This window comes from Choloepus didactylus, chromosome 9 (genome assembly GCF_015220235.1).
Source record: "Choloepus didactylus isolate mChoDid1 chromosome 9, mChoDid1.pri, whole genome shotgun sequence".
In the NCBI taxonomy this organism is placed as follows: domain Eukaryota; kingdom Metazoa; phylum Chordata; class Mammalia; order Pilosa; family Megalonychidae; genus Choloepus; species Choloepus didactylus.
In genome coordinates, this window is record NC_051315.1 from 21,964,597 (window position 1) to 21,986,718 (window position 22,122).

General features: G+C 43.4%; 1 protein-coding gene across 4 annotated transcripts in view; it reads left to right on the forward strand.

The window, feature by feature from the left end:
- The window catches only part of MGAT5 (alpha-1,6-mannosylglycoprotein 6-beta-N-acetylglucosaminyltransferase), a 367,093-nt gene that overhangs the window by 85,984 nt on the left and 258,987 nt on the right, over positions 1 to 22,122 (forward strand). The window contains exon 1 of one of the 4 annotated variants that reach the window (XM_037850479.1): positions 283 to 3,736. The exons of the other annotated variants lie outside the window; for them this stretch is intronic. The gene's annotated coding sequence lies outside the window, so the exon portion shown is untranslated. Of the gene's footprint in view, positions 1 to 282; positions 3,737 to 22,122 lie in introns of those variants that run through there. 4 annotated transcript variants of the gene reach the window in all.

Consider the following 22,122-nt stretch of genomic DNA (forward strand, 5'->3'; position numbering starts at 1 on the left):
GAGAGGCCAAGGCTGGTGTGCTTGCATCTTCGTAAACAAGGACAGGAGAAGAGAGAGAGAGAGGCCATGGGCTAGGCAGTGGCCAGATCATGTAGTTGAAGGTCAAGTAAGTTTGGAGTTTGAGTGCTGTTGGAAGCACCTGGGTGTGACATCTGACTTAGGCTTTAGAGCAGTGGGGGCAAGGGTGAGCGACGTGGGGAAATGAGGGGGAAGTGTCTTTTGCTGGGTGGGAGATGAGGAAGCTTGAACTGGGGTTGAAGTAGTGGAGATGATGGAAAAATAGTCAGAAATTGGAATAAATTTTGGAGGCAAAGCTGGCACAATTCCTGAAGGATTAAACACAAGGGGTATGAGGAAATGAGAAGCTGGTGTCTGTGAGGGCTAAGGGCTTTGTTTGAGCAGCTGGGTGGATGGCGGTGCCATTTACTGAGCTGATGTGTGCATCTGTGTAAAACCAGCATTTCTGTTTTGGGCGTGCTGCATTGGGGATACTAATTCACGTGGAGCTGTTGTGTAGGCAGTTGGATATTTGGGTCTGGAGATTGCACAGGTAAAGGATCAAGGCTGGATAAATGAGTCCAAGGGCCTCAGCTTATAGATTGTAATTGAAATCATGGGACAGGGTACAATCACTGAGGGAGAGACAAGAAATAGAGAAGAGGTCCAAGTTCAGGGCCCAGGGGTGCCCCAACACTGCGAGTTCTGGGAGCGGTAGAGAAGGCAGCCAGGGATTGCTGCAGTGTGTCCTTAAGATAGATCAGTGTGAAATGAGCAGTTCTATAAATAGGAATCCCTCAGAAATCACAGAAAGCCAGCTAGCTGTATAACATGCCGGAGAAGTAATAATGATTAATAGGTACTTAAAACGGTGACGTTCTGCCACTGGAATGCTGGAAAGCTGCCTGAAGAGGCTGTGCCTAATTGTTGAATATGGTCCTTGAGGTTCTTACTTTTTCTTTATATTTGCTGTAAGGATTATTGGCTTTGTGAGCAAAGCTCTTTGACTTTTGTGGATGGAATAGATGCCCTGTTATTAAGAGGAATTCTCTGAAATGAATGTCAGTTGCCTTTCTTTCCCTAAGCTTTGCTTTGAGTTCCAGCAAAGTTTATTTTAAAAATTCGTGCTCGGCAATAGAAAGGAGAAAAGGCGTCGAATGGCTCCTTGCTGTGGAATCTCAGCGTTCTTTCATGTCCGGTTTATCAGTGGCGAGAAGGGGCATCATTTTGAGATGCAAAGGACCACCAGGATGCTGACGAGAAGACCCAAGTCTTCTGATCTGCAGCACGCTTGTAGGAAACAGGGAGTGGATTAGGTTCCTACTGCTCTCGTAACAAATTATCACACATTTTGTGGCTTAAAACTTCACAAATTTATTGTCTTAAAGTCTGAAATGGGTCTATAACAGGGTGAATAATGGTCCCCAAAGATAGCAGATTCTGATCCCTGGAAGTTGTAAATTTTACCTTCTATGAAAAAAGTGTGTTTGAACAGTGATTAAGTTAAGGATCTTGAGATGGGGAGATTACCCTGGTCTGCCCTAAATGCAATCAGAAATATCCTTTTAAGAGAGGGAGACCACACACAGGAGAGGAGAAGGCAGTGTGATGACAGAGGCACAGATGGCAGGGAGGTGGCCACCAGGAGCTGGGAGAGGCAAGGGATGGATTCCCCCCTAAAGCCTTTCTGGGGAGCCCAGCCCTGCTGACACCTCGATTTTTGGCCCAGTGAAACTGATTTTGGACTCCTGGCCCTCAAGATTATGAGAGAACAAATTTCTGTTATTTTAAGCCACTAAATTTGTGGTAACTTGTTACAGTGGCAATAGGAAACTAACACAGGTTCTCACTAGGCTGAAATTGCTGTCAGGGGGCTGCATTCCTTTCTGCAGTCTCTCTGGGAGACTCTGATTCCTTGCCTTTTCTAGCTTCCTACAGGCCACCTACATTCCTTGGCTCGTGGCCCCCTTCCATCTTCAAAGCCAGCCTTGGCCAGGCAGGTTTTCTCAGGTCATGTTGCTCTGGCACTGACTCATCTGCCTCCCTCTTCCCCATCTAGGGACCCTGGTGATGACATTGGCCCACCTGGGTCATCCTGGCCAACCTTAAAATCAGCTGATTGGCTTCCTTCACTGCCCCCTGCCATATAAGGGAATATAGTTACAGGCCCTTGGATGAGGCTGTGGACAGCTCTGGGGAGCCAAAATAACTGACCACAGGGGGCAGTTATTTAAGAATTGTATAAAAGGTGAAGAAGCTGACCTTTCTCTCTGGGATATCTAAACTCGTCCACCTGAGGCTTCCTTGGCCTGTTAGCTCTTCTTCCAACTAACTGAACCAACCAACTGTTCCCATCTGAGCCTCCAGATCAGGCTTTATTTCTCAAAATACATGGCAAACTCCATGATGATACTAAAAGTTTTAAGAAAAGAGAGTTGTTTACCGGAGATACTGAAAATTTGCTCCTTCAAGGCTCAGAAGCGAGTGTGAGAGCCTAGCAATGAATCACTGACCCCGGAAAGCCCCGCGTGACTGTGACTCTTGTGGTGTGGTGGTTGTTGAGAGCCGACACCAAGCTGAAATGATATATACTGCCTGCTGCTCTTGCCATGTACTGTTGCCTGCCTGCCACCAAGTAGATTTCGGGAGGTCGGTGCCTGTAGGCTTGGCAAAGCCACTTCCCACAGCCCAGTGAGGTTTTAAGGAGAGGGATTGTTAGCTTTTACTCGACTGCATTGTGGGTTCATGTGTCAGAACTCAATAAAGCTTCATGAATCTCAGCTGGACAGCGGCCCCTCCGTATTAGAGGGTGAAAAGACCTTGTGTTCTCTTTCCAAAAGATTTCACATTTGTCACCCTGTCCTAATCCAGTCAGCATTTTGCAGTCATCCTGGTAAGGCCTGGGGAAGTTGGGTGGAAGATCCCAAGGTACACAGCAAACCAGAGTTGGATTCTGACTCCTGGCTGAACTTATTTTTTTTTCTCTCTGCAAAAGGGACCAGTGTTTTCCAGACTTCAGGTACAATTTTTACAATATCCGTGTTACCATCTGTACCTGCTACTTACCGTATCGGTCCTCAAATTTCTTCTACAGCAACTCATTTGTTGTAATTTGGTGTCATCCTAATTGACAACATATACACAATTATGGATTTGGTGCTTATGCATGTTAAAATAAATACATAACTATTAGAATAAGAATCATTTGTCCATATTTCACATGTACCATAGTGATAAGGGTAGGTGCTCAGGGAAAAACTGTATTAGAACAGCTGACTTCCCCAGGGACACAGTGCCCAAGGGAAATGGAATATTTGATATTGAGGCATGAGCCAGACTTCTGTTAGCTTTCAGAGCCAAGAGGGCAACTGGTTAGCTGTTTTGGAACAGTTCAAGTTTAATACCTGAGAACCAGGAAGTAGACATGCTTTTATTCCCAGCAAGCAAAAATGTGCACTTATTTACTCTAGTATTTGCAATGTAAATAATATAGGTAAGTAGAGACACCAAAAAACTTGGTCTTTATCCCATTTGGAGGTAAAAGCCACAGAAGAGCTTATATTACACCTATATGAAATAATTAAGGAAAGAAAAGAAACATTAACAAAGAGAATCATTAATGAAAAGCCCCATTATGGTGAGCAGTGTCAGTGTTTCCAAGTTTCCCGAGAGCAGGGTTGCCTGGCGTTCTCTGTCCCATCTGTGTGTGGGAGGCCCTGCCCATGGCGACATTTAGTCCGTGAGTCATCTACTGTTACTTGTCTTCCTCTTTGTCTTGATTTTGTTTCTTTGGTGGGTGGCAGAGGGGTTGTATATGGGATTGTCTCATTCGTACAACTTAGATTAAATACTTTAAAATAATTGCCTTGATTCCAGAACTGCCTCTTGCCCAGTTGTGGGAAAATGTTAAATCAGAGCTCTCTGGAAATGGGGAGCATCTCCAACTTCCTCAAATTTCAGGAGCTGGCAGATCCAGTTTTACCTGTAAAGTCGTGGTGCACACTTGGGTTTTCCTCATGCTTACATGTTTTCTTCCTTTGTCTTCTTGTGCTTCTCCAATTCTTTTTATTGTTTAGTTGTAATGTATTAAACCATTATTTTCCAGAGAGATTGCAGATGTCAGTAAGACCTTGAGACTTGCATGTCTCCTGAGTGATGGTGGTAGATAAACCAACTCGAATGCCACCTGCACTCAGGTAGCATGCTGATGTGCTGAAGGAGATGCGTGTGGAAAAGTGTCTGTCTCATCTTCTTCTTGACACTGAGGTACCATTTTGCTCTTGGGAAGAGCCCAGCCTGGACAGGCCTTTGAAATACATGCTTTTTATTTGTAGGGAGTCTTTGCTGCTGATTTGGGGTAAAAGGATCTCTTTGCATACCCTCTCGCCTCATTTTTTCTAGAAAGAAAGGCAGCCAACAGAGAGATGGCAACAGAGTGGAGTATTGGGTTGAAATTGTAGGTCACTGCATAGGTGGCTTCGGTTGTGTGCCGGTTTGAAACTGTTATGGACCCCAGAAGAGCCATGATCATCCAATCTTGTTGGGTGGAACCTGTTTGATTAGGTTGTTACCATGGAGAAACTCACCCAACTGTAGATGAGACATTTTGATTAAATATTTGCATGGAGGTGTGGCCCTGCCCATTCAGGGTGGGTCTTAGTTAGACCACTGGAATCCTTTAAGAGAAGTGGGAGCTGACAGAGATGCTTAGAGATGCTTGGAGATGTGGACAGAAGGACATTTAGAGATGCTAAACCAAGAGAGGACCCCTAGACGCTTAGAACTGCCCTGGGAGAAGGAAGCAAGGATGCACAGGAGCTGAGAGAGAGAAGCTAAGAGAGAAAGAAGCCCAGAGACATTTTGAAGAAAGCTGTTTTGAAACACAACCTGGCAGCAAAGGACCAGCAGATACCAGCCACGTGCCTTCTGAGCTGACAGAGGTGTTCTGGATGCCATCGGCCTTCCTTCAGGGACGGTATCCTCTTGTTGATGCCTTACTTTGGACACTTCTATGGCCTTAGAACTACAAATTAGTAACCTAATAAATCCCCTTGATAAAAGCCAATCCATTTCTGGTATTTTGCATAATGGCAGCCCTAGCAAACTGGAATGGGTAGTGAAGTGCCGTGTTGTCTGGTCAGAGGTTGGGCTGGCTTTAGGAATATTACTAATTGAGCAGGTCCAGAAGAGTGAGAGGTGGGCAGTGTAGGATGAAGAGGGTCAGGTGAGGGGTTCTCTCAGGTCCCAGCGGAGCTCTAAACTAAATCCTGGCCAACCTCCACCTGGGATACTGATCCATATCCTGAAGGCCAAGAATGCGGAAGGAATAAGGAGCGTGGTCTTGGAATCTGCAAGAATTAATTAGAGCAGAAGAAATCTTGGTTGACGTATTGTCCAGTCCCTTTAAAAAGAATTTATTTTTTTAAAACAAATTAGGAGGGTGAGGCACAGAGGGTGAAGGAATTTGCCTTGGATCACACAACCAGCTAATGCCAAACTAGAGAGTTACTTTTCCAAGGGTAGCCATCTTAAAGAGTGTGGATGTACCTAAGAGCTAATCAACATGTTAATAGTCACTGAGGCAAGCAGTTGGTGTAGATCAGTGACTTAATGTGGAAAGCAGTATCACCCTTGATTCTTTCTTTAACTTTTTATTGAAGTACAATGTACATGCAGAAAGGTACACATCACAAGTGTACAGCTTGATGAATTCTTACCACCCAGATTTAAAAAAAAAAAACAAAACAGAACACTGCCAGCACTTCAGAAGCACCCCATCCTGCTCCCTGCCAGCCATTAGTTCTCCCACTCCCCAACCACGTGGTTATGCACATTCAGCTTTATGAGACACTGCCAAACAATTTTCCAAAGTGGTTGTACCAGTTTAAACTTTTATCAGCGGTGAATGAGAGTTTCCTTCCCTTCACACCCTTACCGTACTTGGTATTTTCTTTTTCAGTTTAGCTCTTCTGTTGGGTATGTAGTGATGTTGTGTTGTAGTTTTAATGCCACCCTTTATACTTGATTCTGAAGGACCTGATTATGTGTTTGCTTTATGCTTGTAACGGACTTTATAACCTCTGTTTTTAGATGGGAACGTTAGAAAGGCATTATTATTTTAAGTTTTCAAAGAGGCTGAATTATTCCAACAGACTATTCTCCTCTCAGCTGTTCTCCTGCAAGAGAGAGAGAAGCTTATGGAGTTGCTGTCTAGCTTTGATTAATAGTCTGCTCTCATCATGTGCTTGGTTTGTTATAGGGAAATCAGAAATAAGGAGCAAGGTCCAAATCAGCCTAGCTTACTTTGTTCTAGTTGAATTTATTAGTATCAAACCTGGGCATTTATAGTTCTACGCAGGGGAGCCAGCAGGTGACAGACAGATAAGTCTGAACCTTGCTGAAGCTTGTTCACATTGTGGTACTATGAGACCAGACTTGACTTTCCAGTTCTGAGTGGAAAATTCTCATGCTGCAATCCAACACATTTCCAGGATGGAAGAATCCTAAGAAGAAGAATCACTGAAGTTGTGAAGTAACTCAGAACCACTCAGTTACTGAAAACACAACCATCGTGTTCCTTTCATAACACAGAATCCAGGTTTTTCTACTAGTTGGGGCTGTTTCATGATACAAAGAGTTTACTATGAAGTTCTTAAAGGAAGTTTAAAGCTTGGTAAGGAAATAGATAGTGCTAGTGAGGGAAGCATGCTAAGAGACTCAGGTCTCCTTATGTAAGTGGGCAGTGTGATTCATTCTCTGGCTATTTTCCGAGACGGTTTCACACCCGACATAAGGTGATTAACGAAGATGGATTTGGCATCATTTTTCATGCTGCTACTTTTGCCATTTCTGCACTTCATCTAGGGATGATCTGTGCGGTTTCCTGGTGAGGTTATGTTCAGTCAGAGGACAGGTGCTTACTGAACGAGGGAGGTGGGCTGGAGGCCTGAGAGCTTGGGGAGGAGGGGAGAGAGGAGGCACAAATAGAGATGGGAGCTCTAGTCTGTATACCACAGGAGTCTTGCTTATCGTAAGGATGCTTGGAGAATAAAACTAGTCTGGGCTTGGCAGAAGGCCATCTTCAGTAGGAGAAGGGGGATGTGTTTTCACTAGGACCCCAGTATCTCGTTTCCTTGGTAGCTTCCTCTGTGGATAGTGTACGGAGATGGTTGGATCCCTTCTAGGAAACGTCACTGGGAGGCTAGCAGAGGAGCCCATGTCAATCATTCCCATCGTAGTGTTGGGTAAGTGTTAGTGGAATGAATATATGTGAGTTTTGGATACGACTTTCAGGACTTACTGCTGTTATTTTTACTAACAAGGTGGCATTTTCTTTAGTGGGCAGAAGAGGATGACTGTGGTCTGCAGGGGGTGTGTTTGTACAGGTCTTTATGTAGTGTAGTGTAGCAAGTGTGTTTTTGTAGCTGAAAGGAAGGAAAGACACTTTTATTGAGATTTGTAAGTGCCCAGGGGTATGCCAAGCCTCTGGATTTTGACGTTATATTCTCTTATTTGAGTCTCTGTTACACATATGTGAAATGAGGGCACAGGGCTTACTCATTTGCGAGACTAGAGTCATCTTGGAAAGCCCCCTGCATCAGCCACCAGTGCAGCAGTTACCTCAGCCAGGGACATTAAAGAACTTAATCGAAGAGCTCTGATAGAGTCTGGAGTTTCCCAAAATACCACTGCTATAACCAAGGCCTGTTTGGTTACTGGGGCCTTTTCTGTTCAGAAGGCAAGGCCCCAAGTTCACCACCTTCTGTGGATTTCTGACTTTCGTCTGGCCTCCTGTTGAGTGAACGCTTTTCAGGTCCACTAGCCTGAGTTCCCTGAGAGTGTAAGACCACGTCTTTTGTCTCTTCTACACTGAGCACAGCACTAAGTGTTTTTGTCAATGGACGTGGAAAACCATGGAGATTTGAAGGGGAAAAAAAAAGAATTATAACTTTGAAAAAATGTATTTATACCTTGCCCTTTCCCTAAAGGATTTGACATCATCACTAAAAATTTTCTCCGATTCCCTGCGAGCTGGGATGCAGGTGCGAGAAGGTCATGTCTATGATGCCGTAGTACATATAGGGTGGATTAGATGGAGATCAATAAACGCTTTCTGTTACTGTGATTATTGGCTACCAGGAGGTGTGAAATTCCTGAGAGGTGGGAAGGGTTCTTGGTCCTCCTTAAGAAAGCTTATCAAAACGCTGGAGTCAGAGTGGTGCACTGTTAGAGATGAGGATGATGATGAATCCACTCAAAGGTTAATCACTGGGAAAATTCAGAAATGGTTTTGTTCAAATACCTCCCAACAGATCATGATATATACCTCATCACGTTATGTTGTAACACCATGTTTAAGAACTGAGATTCTCAGTGTGGCACACAGAACAAAGACAGCTTCTACCTTCTAGCAAATTCACTGTCCTAAATTTGACTGTTGATTCATTCATTGTATCAGTTAGCTATTGCCACACAACAAACTGTTTCAAAACCCGGTGGCTTAAAACAGTAAGCCTTTATTGTTGCACTTGAGTCTACAGGTTGGTGTGTCTCATCTCAGCTGGGTTCATTCATGCGCCTGGGGTCAGTCTGTTGGTCTTTGCAGGACTTTTTCTTGGGTTTGGGGGTTGGACAGCAGAGTCTGGACTAGGATGGCTCAGTTGGGGCTGCTGGGCTCTTTTGCATGTGGCCTGCCATCTTTCTGCAGGCTATTTATGTGGCTTTAAGAGGGTACGCAGAAGTGGGCAATGCCTCTTGAGGTCCAGGTTTGGAACTGACCTACCATGTCTTCTGCTGCATTCTCTCAGCCAAAATGAGGTGCAAGGCCAGTCCAGATTCAAAGGGGAAGGGGAAGGAAATAGGCTCTTTTTGAAGGGAATTGCTGCATTGTCCTGCAGGGGGCCTGGACACATGGAGAACATTAAATGGGGGTCATGAATGTAATCAGTCTCCCACATTCACTCTCTTATTCATTTATACCCATAATCCTTTATGTGGCAATCCCTCCTTCTCTTGTTCCATTCTTTATTAATTAAAAACTCATGACAGACTGTGTACGTTTACTGTCCCTGGGCTCTGAGGAAGCCACCAGGGTGAGTAAGGCACCTGCCCTGCCCAGCAGAAGTTCATGACCACAGTGGAGGGGCAGAGGGACATGCAGGCCACCGGTGGTGCTACAATATGGGTGGGCCCGAAGCACATTGTGTGCAAAGTGGACTGTGAACCGAGTCTGTGGGTGGAGAGGTTTCCCAGAGAGGAGCCAAGTGACCCAGGAACTTGGAGTAGGAAGTGGCCCAAGGAGAAGGTTGAGAAGGGTGCACAACATGTGAAAAATTGCCCAAGGTGGGAGTGGGGCTAAAGAACATGACTAACTTGTTCTGGGATGCTCAGTTTACTGTAGGGGTGAGAGTGGCAGGAGATATGGCTGGAAAAGCATGCTTGGGCCAGGTGGAAAAGGCCAGTGAGGGCTAGTGATGGGTAACAGGGAATCAGCAGATTTTTCTTTCTTTTAGACATTGCAGTGACTCATCCACTTTAAGGAACAGCCAATGTGATCATTGCACACTGATGCCTTTTGCCTTCTACTCATCAGAAGGAAGAAGGCAGGATAGCCTAGTTCTGTGGTTTCCAAACTGTGTGCTGAGATGCCCTGGGGTGCCACAGCGAAGTCACTGGTCTGTCATGAGATATTTTAAATATTTGAGAACACTGCTCCATCTTTCAGACACTATTGAAACCTCTGCGATTAAGTTGGTCGGAACTAACCACCTAATAAACGAACTGTTAGCTATTTCTTTTGGCCCAGGGGTGCCATGAAAAAATTACCCAATCCCTGAGGGCACCATTAAGCAAGACAGTGTGGGAACCTCTGGTGAGTACTGGATTCGAATCCTGCCTCTGCCACTCATGAGAGGTGTGACCTAGGGCAAGTTTGTTACAGTCTGTAAACTGAAGATGTTTTAGTACTTCCCTCCCTGGGTTATTGAGACGAATAAATGAGTTCACATAAGGGTTTTACATGGAGCCTGGCACAACTTAAGTAGTAATAAGCGATCGCCACTGTATTATCATTATTAATTGTGATGTCACATGAACTGGGCACTTGCATGGTCAGTTGTCTTTTTGCAAAGGCAATAAAAACCCAGCCCAGTTACCACCTCTGGGTGGGAGAGTTGTGGCTGGAGGCCTGCCATGCTGTGCTGGGTCCTTTGCACAGCCAAAAGGGCTTTACGTTCTGCATAAAGTTGCAGGCTGAAGTGGTGCTGTTCATCTTTACATCCCCCCATGCGGGCCTACTTCTCTCTCCCGCCTCGTTTCAGGAAATGTCTTTCCAAGTGCAGCTCTGGATTCTGGGTGATGGACTCGGGCACAGGCATTCGTATTCTGGCGCTTTCCTGTGTGCCCTCTCCCCCACCCCAAGCAAAATGACCTGTCTGTACAACAGATGGCTCAGATAAAAGGAACATAAAATGGTACCTGCCTTGTCGTTTCCTGCACTAATGGAAGGGGGCAGGGGCAGCGTGATAATGTGTGTGTGTGGGGGGGTGGAGTGGGGATGGTGGGTGGGAGGGTGGGGTTCATGCAATGCCAGGATATCTTCTTTCTGCACCAGGAAGGATTTTGTTTGTAATTATGAGCCGATTTTTGATGGCTTGGGCAACTCATTTGTTCCCTGTCTCCTAGTTTTTCTTAAGGGGTTGGTTTCCTGTTTTTCTTAAGCAGGCCTCAGATTACATTGGTTCAACTCTTCAATGTCCCGAGTGTGTGTGTGTGTGTGTGTGTGTGTGTGTGCGTGTGTGCACGTGTGCGCGCACTGCCATTGTGTTTTTGGTGGCAGGGGCCTGGCCTGGCCTGGCCCTCGGGTACAGTCAGCTGACCCCTTTCCTCTCCCCCCCTCTCTCCTGCAATCTAGCCTGTGTCCAGGGAACTTTGGACTTTTTCCACCTCCACAAATGTCACTCCAACTGCGTCTCTCTCCAAGTTGGAGCCTGGAGTTGGCTGTGGCCTCATCTCTCATGCTGATCATGCTCCTTGAGGATTCTGCCAGATCTCCTTTGCATTTGTTTTTCACCTCAGCACCCCATTCTGTTAGCAGTTCACTGAGCCCTTTCCAAGCTAATTTTTTCCCATTTGCTTTTTAATTAGTTTTCCTCTCCGGTTTCTCTCCACCCCTCGGTCCTGAAGTCCTTCTGTGGATAACCAGTCCAAGGCCCACCATTTCTTGCATGATTTTAAGAAGATGTGGGTTGGAGCAATGCCAGTTGTGGCTACTCTTCCCAGGGCTTTGTCTTGAAATTTTTGGTTTTATTCACTTGTCATCTCGCTCTAAGGTAGGTAGGTGACCTGTTTGCTTGCATTTAATGATCTGCAGTAGGGTTTTTTTTTTTTTAATCTTCATTTTATTGAGATATATTCACATACCACGCAGTCATACAAAACAAATCGTACATTCGATTGTTCACAGTACCATTACATAGTTGTACATTCATCACCTAAATCAATCCCCAACACCCTCATTAGCACACACACAAAAATAACCAGAATAATAATTAAAGTGAAAAGGAGCAACTAAAGTAAAAAAGAACACTGGGCGCCCTTGTCTGTTTGTTTGTTTGTTTCCTTCCCTCACCTTTCCACTCATCCATCCACAAACTAGACAAAGGGGAGTGTGATCCCCATGGCCACCCCAATCCCACTGGCCCCCCTCATAAGCCACATTTTTATACAACTGTCTTCAAGATTCATGGGTTCTGGGTTGTAGTTTGATAGTTTCAGGTATCTACCACCAGCTACTCCAATTCACTAGAACCTAAAAAGGGTTGTCTATATTGTGCATAAGAGTGCCCACCAGAGTGACCTCTCAGCTCCTTTAGGAGTCTCTTTGCCACTGTAACTTATTTCATTTCCTTTCACATCCCCCTTTTGCTCAAGAAGATGTTCTCCGTCCCACGATGCCAGGTCTACATTCCTCCCCGGGAGTCATACTCCACGTTGCCAGGGAGATTCACTCCCCTGGGTGTCTGATCCCACGTAGGGGGGCAGGGCAGTGATTTCACCTTTCAAGTTGGCTTAGCTAGAGAGAGAGGGCCACATCTGAGCAACAAAGAGGCATTCGGGAGGAGGCTCTTAGGCACAATTATAGGGAGGCCTAGCCTCTCCTTTACAGCAACCGTCTTCCCAAGGGTAAAACCTATGGTAGAGGGCTCAACCCATCAAACCACCAATCCCCTATGTCTGTGGTCATGTTAGCAACCATCGAGGTGGGGTAGGCCAATACCCCTGTATTCTCCACCAGCTCCTTAAGGGGGCTCTGCATATTTTTTTCCTTGTTTTTATTTTTTTTTTAACTTTTGTTTTTCCTAAATCAACTGTATGAAAAATAAAGAAATTAAAAAAAAAATTAAAAAAAAAACATACAATAAAAGAACATTTCAAGGAGACCATAACAAGAGAGTAAGAAAAAGACAACTAACCTAAGATAACTACTTTACTTCCAACATGTTCCTACTCTACCCCAAGAAAGTTACCTAATATAGCAACATTTCTGTGAACTTGTTCCTCCTATACCCATCAGAAATTAACAGACCATAGTCATTCCTGGGCATTCCCAGAACGTTAAATTTACCCACGATAGCTAATCTGTTCTTCTTGGATTATTGTTCCCTTTTCCTTAATTGCTCTCTATCGCTAGTTTCCCTACATTCTACATTATAAACCATTTGTTTTACATTTTTCAAAGTTCACTTTAGTGGTAGCATATAGTATTTCTCTTTTTGTGCCTGGCTTATTTCGCTCAGCATTATGTCTTCAAGGTTCATCCATGTTGTCATATGTTTCACGAGATCGTTCCTTCTTACTGCCGTGTAGTATTCCATCATGTGTATATACCATATTTTCTTTATCCACTCATCTGTTGAAGGACATTTGGGTTGTTTCCATCTCTTGGCAATTGTGAATAATGCTGCTATGAACATTGGCGTGCAGATATCTGTTCGTGTCACTGCTTTCCGACCTTCTGGGTATACACCGAGAAGTGCAATCGCTGGATCGAATGGTAACTCTATATCTAGTTTTCTAAGGAAGTGCCAGACTGACTTCCAGAGTGGCTGAACCATTATATAGTCCAACGAACAATGAATAAGAGTTCCAATTTCTCCACATCCCCTCCAGCATTTGTAGTTTCCTGTTTGTTTAATGGCAGCCATTCTAATTGGTGTGAGATGGTATCTCATTGTGGTCTTAATTTGCATCTCTCTAATAGCTAGTAAAAGTGAACACTTGTTCATGTGTTTTTTAGCTATTTGTATTTCCTCTTCAGAGAAACATCTTTTCCTATCTTTTGCTCATTTTATAATTGGGTTTTTGTACTATCGTCATTGAGATGTGGGATGTATTTATATATGCAAGATATCAGTCTTTTGTCATATACATGTTTTCCAAATATTTTTTCCCATTGAGTTTGCTGCCTTTTTACTTTTTAAAGAAATTGCTTTGAGGTACAGAAACTTCTAAGCTTGAGGAGTTCCTATTTATCTATTTTTTCTTTTGTTGCTTGTGCTTTGTGTGTAAGGTCTGGGAAGTATCTGCCTAATACAAGGTCTTGAAGATGTTTTCCTACCTTATCTTCTAGGAGTTTTATGGTACTTTCTTTTATATCGAGATCTTTGTTCCATTTTGAGTTAATTTTTGTGTAGGGTGTGAGGTAGGGGTCCTCTTTCATTCTTTTGGATATGGATATCCAACTCTCCCAGCCCCAGTTGTTGAAAAGACCATTATGACCCAGTTCAGTGACTTTGGGGGCCTTATCAAAGATCAGTTGGCCATAGATCTGGGGGTCTATCTCTGAATTCTCAATTCGATTCCATTGATCTATATGTCTCTTTGTGCCAGTAGCATGCTGTTTTGACAACTGTGGCTTTATAATCAGCTTCAAAGTCAGGGAGTGTAAGTCCTCCCAGTTCGTTTTTCTTTTTTAGAGTGTCTTTAGCAATTCAAGGCATCTTCCCTTTCCAAATAAATTTGATAACTAGCTTTTCCAAGTCTGCAAAGTAGGTTGCTGGAATTTTGATTGGGATTGCATTGAATCTGTAGATGAGTTTGGGTAGAATTGACATCTTAATGACATTTAGTCTTCCTATCCATGAATATGGAATATTCTTCCATCTTCTAAGGTTGCTTCTATTTCTTTTAGTAGAGTTATGTAGTTTTCTTTGTATAGGTCTTTTACATCTTTGGTTAAGTTTATTCCTAGGTACTTGATTTTTTTAGTTGCTATTGAAAATGGTATCTTTTTCTTGAGTGTCTCTTCAGTTTGTTCATTTCTAGCATATAGAAACATTACTGACTTATGTGCATTAATCTTGTATCCCACTACTTTGCTAAATTTGTTTATTAGCTCTAGTAGCTGTGTTGTCGATTTCTCAGGGTTTTCCAGATATAAGATCATATCATCTGCAAACAATGACAGTTTTACTTCTTCCTTTCCAATTTGGATGCCTTTCATTTCTTTGTCTTGCTGGATTGCCCTGGCTAGCACTTCCAGCCCAATGTTGAATAACAGTGGTGATAGCGGGCATCCTTGTCTTGTTCCTGATCTTAGAGGGAAGGCTTTCAGTCTCTCATCATTGAGTAGTATGCTGGCTGTGGGTTTTTCATATATGCGCTTTATAATATTGAGGAAGTTTCCTTTAATTCCTACCTTTTGAAGTGGTTTTATCAAAAAGGAATGTTGGATTTTGTGAAATGCTTTTTCAGCATCTATTGAGATGATCATTTGATTTTTCCCTTTTGATTTGTTAATGTGTTGTAATACATTGATTTTCTTATGTTGAACCATCCTTGCATGCCTGGAATGAACCCCACTTGGTCATGGTGTATGATTTTTTTAATGTGTCTTTGGATTAAATTTGCAAGTATTTTCAGGATTTTTGCATCTTTATTCATTAGGGAGATTGGCCAGTAGCTTTCCTTTTTTGTAGCATCTTTGCTGGTTTTGGTATTAGATTGATGTTAGCCTCATAAAATGAGTTAGGTAGTGTTCCATTTTCTTCAGTGTTTTTAAAGAGTTTAAGATTGTTGTCAATTCTTTTTGGAAAGTTTGGTAGAATTCCCCTGTAAAGCCATCTGGCCCTGGGCATTTATTTGTGGGAAGCTTTTTGATGACTGATTGGATCTCTTTGCTTGTGATTGGTTGATTGAGGTCTTCTGTTTCTTCTCTGGTCAGTCTAGGTTGTTCATATGTTTCCAGGAAATTGTCCATTTCCTCTACATTATCCAGTTTGTTGCCATACAGTTGTTCATAGTACCCTCTTATAATTTTTTTAATTTCCTTGGGATCTGCAGTAATGTCACCTTTCTCATTCCTTATTTTGTTTATGTGGGTCTTCTCTCTTTTTGATTTTGTCAGTCTAGCTAGGGACTTGTCAATCTTGTTGATTGTCTCAAAGAACCAACTTTTGGTGTTATTTATCCTCTCTATTGTTTTTTTTGTTCTCTATGTCATTTATTTCTGCTTTAATCCTTGTTATTTCTTTTCTTCTACTTGGTTTAGGATTGGTTTGCTGTTCATTTTCTAGCTTCTTCAGTTGATTCATTAGTTCTTTGCTTTTGGCTCTTTCTTCCTTTTTAATATATGCGTTTAGTGCTATAAATTTCCCCCTCAGTGCCTCTTTTGCTGCATCCCATAGGTTTTGGTATGTTGTGTTCTCATTTTCATTTGTCTCTATATATTTAGCAATTTCTCTTGCTATTTCTTCTTTAACCCACTGATTGTTTAGGAGTGTGTTGTTTAACCTCCAGGTATTTGTGAATTTTCTAAGTCTCTGATGGTTATTGACTTCTAATTGTATTCCATTGTGGTCAGAGAATGTGCTTTGAATAATTTCAATCTTTTTTAATTTATTGAGCCTTGTTTTGTGTCCCAGCATATGATCTATTCTGGAGAAAGTTCTGTGAGCACTAGAGAAGTATGTGTATTCTGGTGATTTGGGATGTAATGTTCTATATATGTCAAATCCAATTCATTTATGAGATTGTTTAGGTTTTCAGTTTCCTTATTGGTCTTCTTTCTAGTTGATCTATCTATAGGAGAGAGTGATGTATTGAAGTCTCCCACAATTATTGTGGAAACATAATTGCTTCCTTTAGTTTTGCCAGTGTTTGTCTCACGTATTTTGTGGCACCTTGATTGGGTGCATAAACATTTATGATTGTTATTTCATCTTGTTGAATTGCCCCTTTTGTTAGTATATAGTGAACTTCTTTGTCTCTCAAAGCGTCCCTGCATTTAAAGTCTATTTTATCTGAGATTAATTTTGCTACACCTGCTTTCTTTTGGCTGTAGCTTGCATGAAATATCTTTTTCCATCCTTTCACTTTCAATTTCTTTGTGTCCCTGTGTCTAAGATGAGTCTCTTATATGTAGCATATTGATGGTTCATTTTTTTTGATCCATTCTGCGAATCTGTATCTTTTAATTGGTGAGTTTTATCCATTTACATTCAATGTTATAACCGTGAAGGCATTTCTTGAATCAGCCATGTTATCCTTTGGTTTATGTTTGTTGTATATATTTTTCCGTCTCTCTATTAATATCCTTTAATGTACCCATACCGAATCTCTTTAGTACTGAACCTTTCTCCATGTCTCTCTCCCCTTTCTTTGTTTCTCTGTCTGTAGGGCTCCCTTTAGTATCTCCAGTAGGGCAGGTCTCTTGTTAGGAAATTCTGTCAGCATTTGTTTGTGAAAAATTTAAGCTCTCCCTCCAATTTGAAACCGAGGTTTGCTGGATAAAGTATTCTTGGTTGGAAATTTTTCTCACTCAGAATTTTAAATATGTCATGCGACTGCCTTCTCACCTCCATGTTGGCCACTGAGTAGTCACTACTTATTCTTATGCTGTTTCCTTTGTATGTGGTGAATTGCTTTTCTCTTGCTGCTTTCAGAACTTACTCCTTCTCTTCAGTATTTGACAGTGTGATCAGAATATGTCTCGGAGTGGGTTTATTTGGATTTATTCTATTTGGAGTTAGCTGGGCATTTATGATTTGGGTATTTATAGTGTTTAGAAGATTTGGAAAGTTCTCCTCAACAATTTCTTTGAATACTCTTCCTAGACCTTTACCCTTTTCTCCTTCTGGGACACCAATGAGTCTTGTATTTGGACGTTTTATATTATCTATCATATCCCTGAGGTCCATTTCGATTTTTTTGATTTTTTTCCCCATTCTTTCTTTTGTTCTTTCATTTTCCATTCTGTCATCTTCCAGGTCACTGATTTGTTGTTCAACTTCCTCTAGTCTTGTACTATGAGTATCCAGAATCTTTTTAATTTGGTCAACAGTTTCTTTAATTTCCATAAGATCATCTATTTTTTAATTTAATCTTGCAATGTCTTCTTTATGCTCTTCTAGGGTCTTCTTGATGCCCTTTATATCCTGTTCCATGCTCTTCTTGATGTCCTTTTTATCCCATGCCATGGTCTCGTCGTTCATCTTTAGTTCTTTGATTAGTTGCTCTAGGTACTGTATCTCTTCTGATCTTTTGATTTGGGTGCTTGGGCTTGGGTTATCCATATCGTCTGTTTTTTTCATATGCTTTAAACTTTTCTTTGTTTGTGGCCTCTTGGCATTTGCTTAACTTGATAGGGTCCTTTTAGGATTTGTAGACCAATTGAAGTCCTTATCTCTAATTTGTCAGATCTACAGCTTCTTGGAGTACACTTTCTCTGACTAACCAGCAGGTGGCATCCACGAGCCACCTGTTCCCCTCAGGCCAGTTCTCCCCTGCTTTGCCTCTGTGGTGAGTGGGGGAGTAAGTCTTGTGGGGTCCAATTGGTGTACCAAGCTTGCGTGTGTAGTTGGTGTTGCCCGGCCTGTATAAGGGCGTGTGTCTGGGTGGTCAGGGAGGGGGGTGGCTCTAACAACCAAATCTCCGTGGTGTTCCTGGGGTTTTAAAGCTGCTGCAATAGTCTAATCCTTCAGTTCAGTCCTGCCACAGTTTGTCTCTGCCACTGACCCACAAGTCCTTGGTATTGGCGTGTGGCCCCTGAGACTTGTGTGTGGGTCCCTCTTGCAGGCCTTGCACCCCCGGGTCCTCTGTTGAGGGATGACTGTGCTATGTCACAGGTGAGTGCCGTCCTCACAGGGCGGTTCTGGGCTGCCAGTCTGTGTAGGGAGGCTCCCAGTCTGCTGAAATGATGTCTGAATGGGGCTTGTTAATTCATGTTGCTCCACCTTTCCAATTCTGGGACAACGAGCTGAGGGTGCAGGGAAAGCTAATGTCCACACCCAATTTTGTGGTGTATGCGTGTTATTGGAAGCACTTCCGTCACACTCGGTTGTCTGGGGCAGCTCTGGTCTGTGGGGCCGGCGATGGACAGGAGTGTTTCCTGTCCACCAGGATGATGGCTGTGAGCGGACGCCCCCCTTTTCTTGGGAAGTTGTGTTCAGTGAATTTTCTCAGCCACTGAATTATTGCCTTTTGTCTCAGAGCTCTATTAGTTCTGCTGTTGTCTTGACCTGCCCAAATTGTAAGTCTTTGAGGCTTTCTGTATTGGGCTTCTTAGAGTAATTGTTTCAGAAAAAGAAAAAAAGATTAAAAAAAAAGGGGGCCCTCCTCATAGATCTAATGGGTTATTGAAATGCTAAGAGACAAAGCAATTAGGGCCATTAAGGAAAGGTCCACAGGGCAGAGAGATCGGGATTTGCATATGAGCCTCAGGGCCTGAATTCTGCCCTTCTCCTTTCTATGTTCACCTGAACTCCAAAAAGCCTCCGCTTTTAGTTTTGAGTTTTTTTTACTGTTTTGTGCTATACCTATCTCCTCTCTGCTGGGCTGGCTGCTCTCAGATTCTCTGGTGTCTGGTCTCAGTCTATCTGTGGTTGGAGTTTGGATCAGTAGAATGAGTTTCCGATAATGGCTGCCACTGCAGTTCTCCCTTCTAGTTCCCAGCGCTGATGGCCCCTCCTCCCACGGGACTGAGCCTGGCAGGGAGGGGCACAGGTCCCCTGGCCGCAAAAACTTACAGATTTCGCTGATCTCAGCAGTTCCACGTTTTCATGAGTGTTGTATGAAGTATGCCCAAAGTCAGATTGCTCTGCGGTGTCCAGTCCACGCAGTTCCTGGCTTTCTACCTACTTCCCTGGAGGAGTAACTAAAACATACAGCTCACCAATCCGCGATCATGCCCCGCCTCTGCAGTAGGTTTTGAGAGGGAGGTGGTTGGCGTCTGCCATGGAGAATTTGTTGGAAAGGATTTGTATTTTAAAAATAAAGGGGTGTGAGTAGGTATTAGCTTGTGTCTTTAAAGAAAGTCCTCTAAAAGACAGGGAGCAGGCTTCTTTCTACACATGAAATTCAGGTCCAGCCGTGAAACCTCTGAAGTGTTAAATCACCTTCACTGTCTGCATTTTTGGAGGGAAGAGTGTTCCTACCTTTTATCAGATTCCTATAGGGCTCTCTGGGCCCAAATATTAGGACCCCCTGTGTGTTTTATATGGAAAGCTTAAGGAGATTTGAAATTATAATGTATAAGTAGGGAAAAAAGTGTTGAGGCTGCAGGAACACACCTGTTTCTAATCAGGATAAGGCCCTCTTGGAGGAGCACAGGTCCAGGCACCCACAGTTGTGACTTCTGTCTTAGCGTCCTGGGGCTGCTGTAACAAAGTCCTAGAGGCTGGTAGCCTAAAACAACAGAACATTCTGGAGTTCTGGAGGCCAGAAGGCCACAGTCAGGGTCTCAAGCGGGCCATGAGGTCTGCCGGTGTCCACAGCATAACCAGTCCCTGCCTCTGCCACCTGGTGTCCTCTCTCCCTCTCTGTGTCCAAATCTCCTGCCCTCTTAAGGACACCAGTCAGATTAGATTAGAGCCCATGCTAATCCGGTTTGGCCTTATTGTAACTAATAACATCTTCAGAGATCTTATTTCTAAATAGGATTAGATTCACAGGACTGGCATTTGGGACTTGAACATCTCTTTTTGGGGGGTGGGGTGGGGTGGGATGCACAATTCAATTCATTACAGCATCAAAAAAAGGAATGATAATAAAGGAGCTTGTGATTTGGTTTTGAGAGTTTCCCCTCTGTACTAATTCTTACCCTGTAGGAGTTGATGGTGGACAGTTTGATAGACCCTCCATGAAATAAAAGGACCTTGCCCTAAGCATTTCCTACCTAAAGCACACCACCTTGGCCTCTGTCCTCTGTTGCAAGTCAGCTCAGCTCCTTAGAGAATGGTGTAGGTTGCAAGGGAAAAAGGCGGTGTGGGCCCCAGCTGGAATCTCCTTGCCACCCAAAGAGTGTGCCCCAAACTGGCAGCATCTGCCAACACCTGGGAGCTGGTTAGTAGTGCAGACTCTAAACCCTCTGACTCAGAAGGTGCGTGATAAAGAGATACGCAGACGAGAAGCGGAGTTCTGGGCTCAATCTGTTTCATGGTGGGCCGTAGGGACTGAATCTCTGACGCCATGTGTCATGGGCATGTCCTCTCCATCTATTAGATGGAATTCTGATTTCATATCATTTTTATTGGTGAACAAAAGTATTATATCTATGTGATTTGGCTTTGGAACTTTCTGTGGGTGTTCACACGCAAATGTATAGATCAGGGTTCAGGACCGTCCACCTGGAGGTCTGGGGATTGGGAAATATCATAATCCTCACCGTGTGAGCCTGCTATGGCAGCATTGGGGATTCAAGCAAGAAGACTCGGGCTCTGCTCGGGAACAGCCTGGTCCAGGGAGATAAACATGTAAAATGGTAATTTCATCTCAGTGTGCTAACTCATACGATAGCAGAAGGACCAGAGAAAAGAGTGGGCAGTTCTTTGTCCCATAGCTGGGATGTCACTAACGTCAGCATGCCCTGCTAGGTAGTCTACCCTATACAACACAGGCATTTTTTAGAGCTTTACCAGACTACTGACCCCTTCATAGAGCTGCTCATGATTCCTCTTCATACTGTGAGTTGATAGCATCTTTGGTGCTTTAAAGTTAGCAGCTTAAATAATCACATGTTGGTTCTTAGTCTTCTGATGTACTGTCGATAGCCTGAGAGGAGGTTGATTGTAGAGTGCTTGTTCAGCTACTCTGCTCCTTGGCTAAGAATCTCTGCCTCCCAGGGACACCCTGTGTGGCTTTTTGTCTTCGTGAGCTCCAACTGAAGGCACGTTATGTTTAAATTTAATGATTGTCCTTAGGGTGTTGCCTTAGAGCAGCGTGGTCACTAACCCTGTAGAAGAATCAACCCTATTTGGAGAATGAGGAGGTGGAGTCTGGCTTTCTTGATGCAAGACTCTTAAGAGTTTTGCAGGAGAAACCATGATCAGATAATATATGTACTTTTTGTTTACAAGTGTGGAACAAAAATACCGGAAACCAGAGAGAGTTTGCAATCAGCCTGTTGCCTCCCCCCCCCCCCCTTTTAAACTAATTCTTTTTTCTATATTCTGACTTGTTTTTCCACACTGCTTTGCTATGGAGTCAAATAAACTTGGGATCAATTTCTGTAATCACTTAGGAGCTGGGTGTGCCTCGAGGGTTCAGTTAGCTAATTCTCTGAAACTTCTGTGTAAAGTGGGGAGCAAATATTTCAAAATGATTTTGTGAATCAAATAAGAGTGTTTACGGAGGGTCCAGTTCAGTTCAGGCAATCATTTTTTCCAGCAGATATTGAACGCCTAGCATGTAGCAGGCACAGCTGCTGGAAACTACGGGCTAGGTACTCTGTTGAAATGTGTAGGAACTAAAACAACAGGCACGACTGCCCTCGGGGACTGTACAGTCGTTTAGTGCAGGATGAGCCTAACACGTTGGCAGGGGCTGGGCAGGTAGCACAAATACGTAAAGCAGACTGCATGGGTTCCAGGGCAAATTGGCGAGCCAACCCCAACTACTCTGTTCCTGCCAAGGTGTCCTCACAAGAAAGGGGTCAGTGTTACCAGATGGTCCCACTTTTCAGGGGAGGCCAGACACTCGGATTCACATGGGAAATCTTGTTTTTCAAATGCTGCTAAATATTCAAAAACCGCAGCAATAAAATACTCCCCAACCTCTAATCTCTAGCCTAGCATGAAATAATACAGACATGTCTTTAACAACAAATGTTCTTTGATTTCCTGCCTTTTC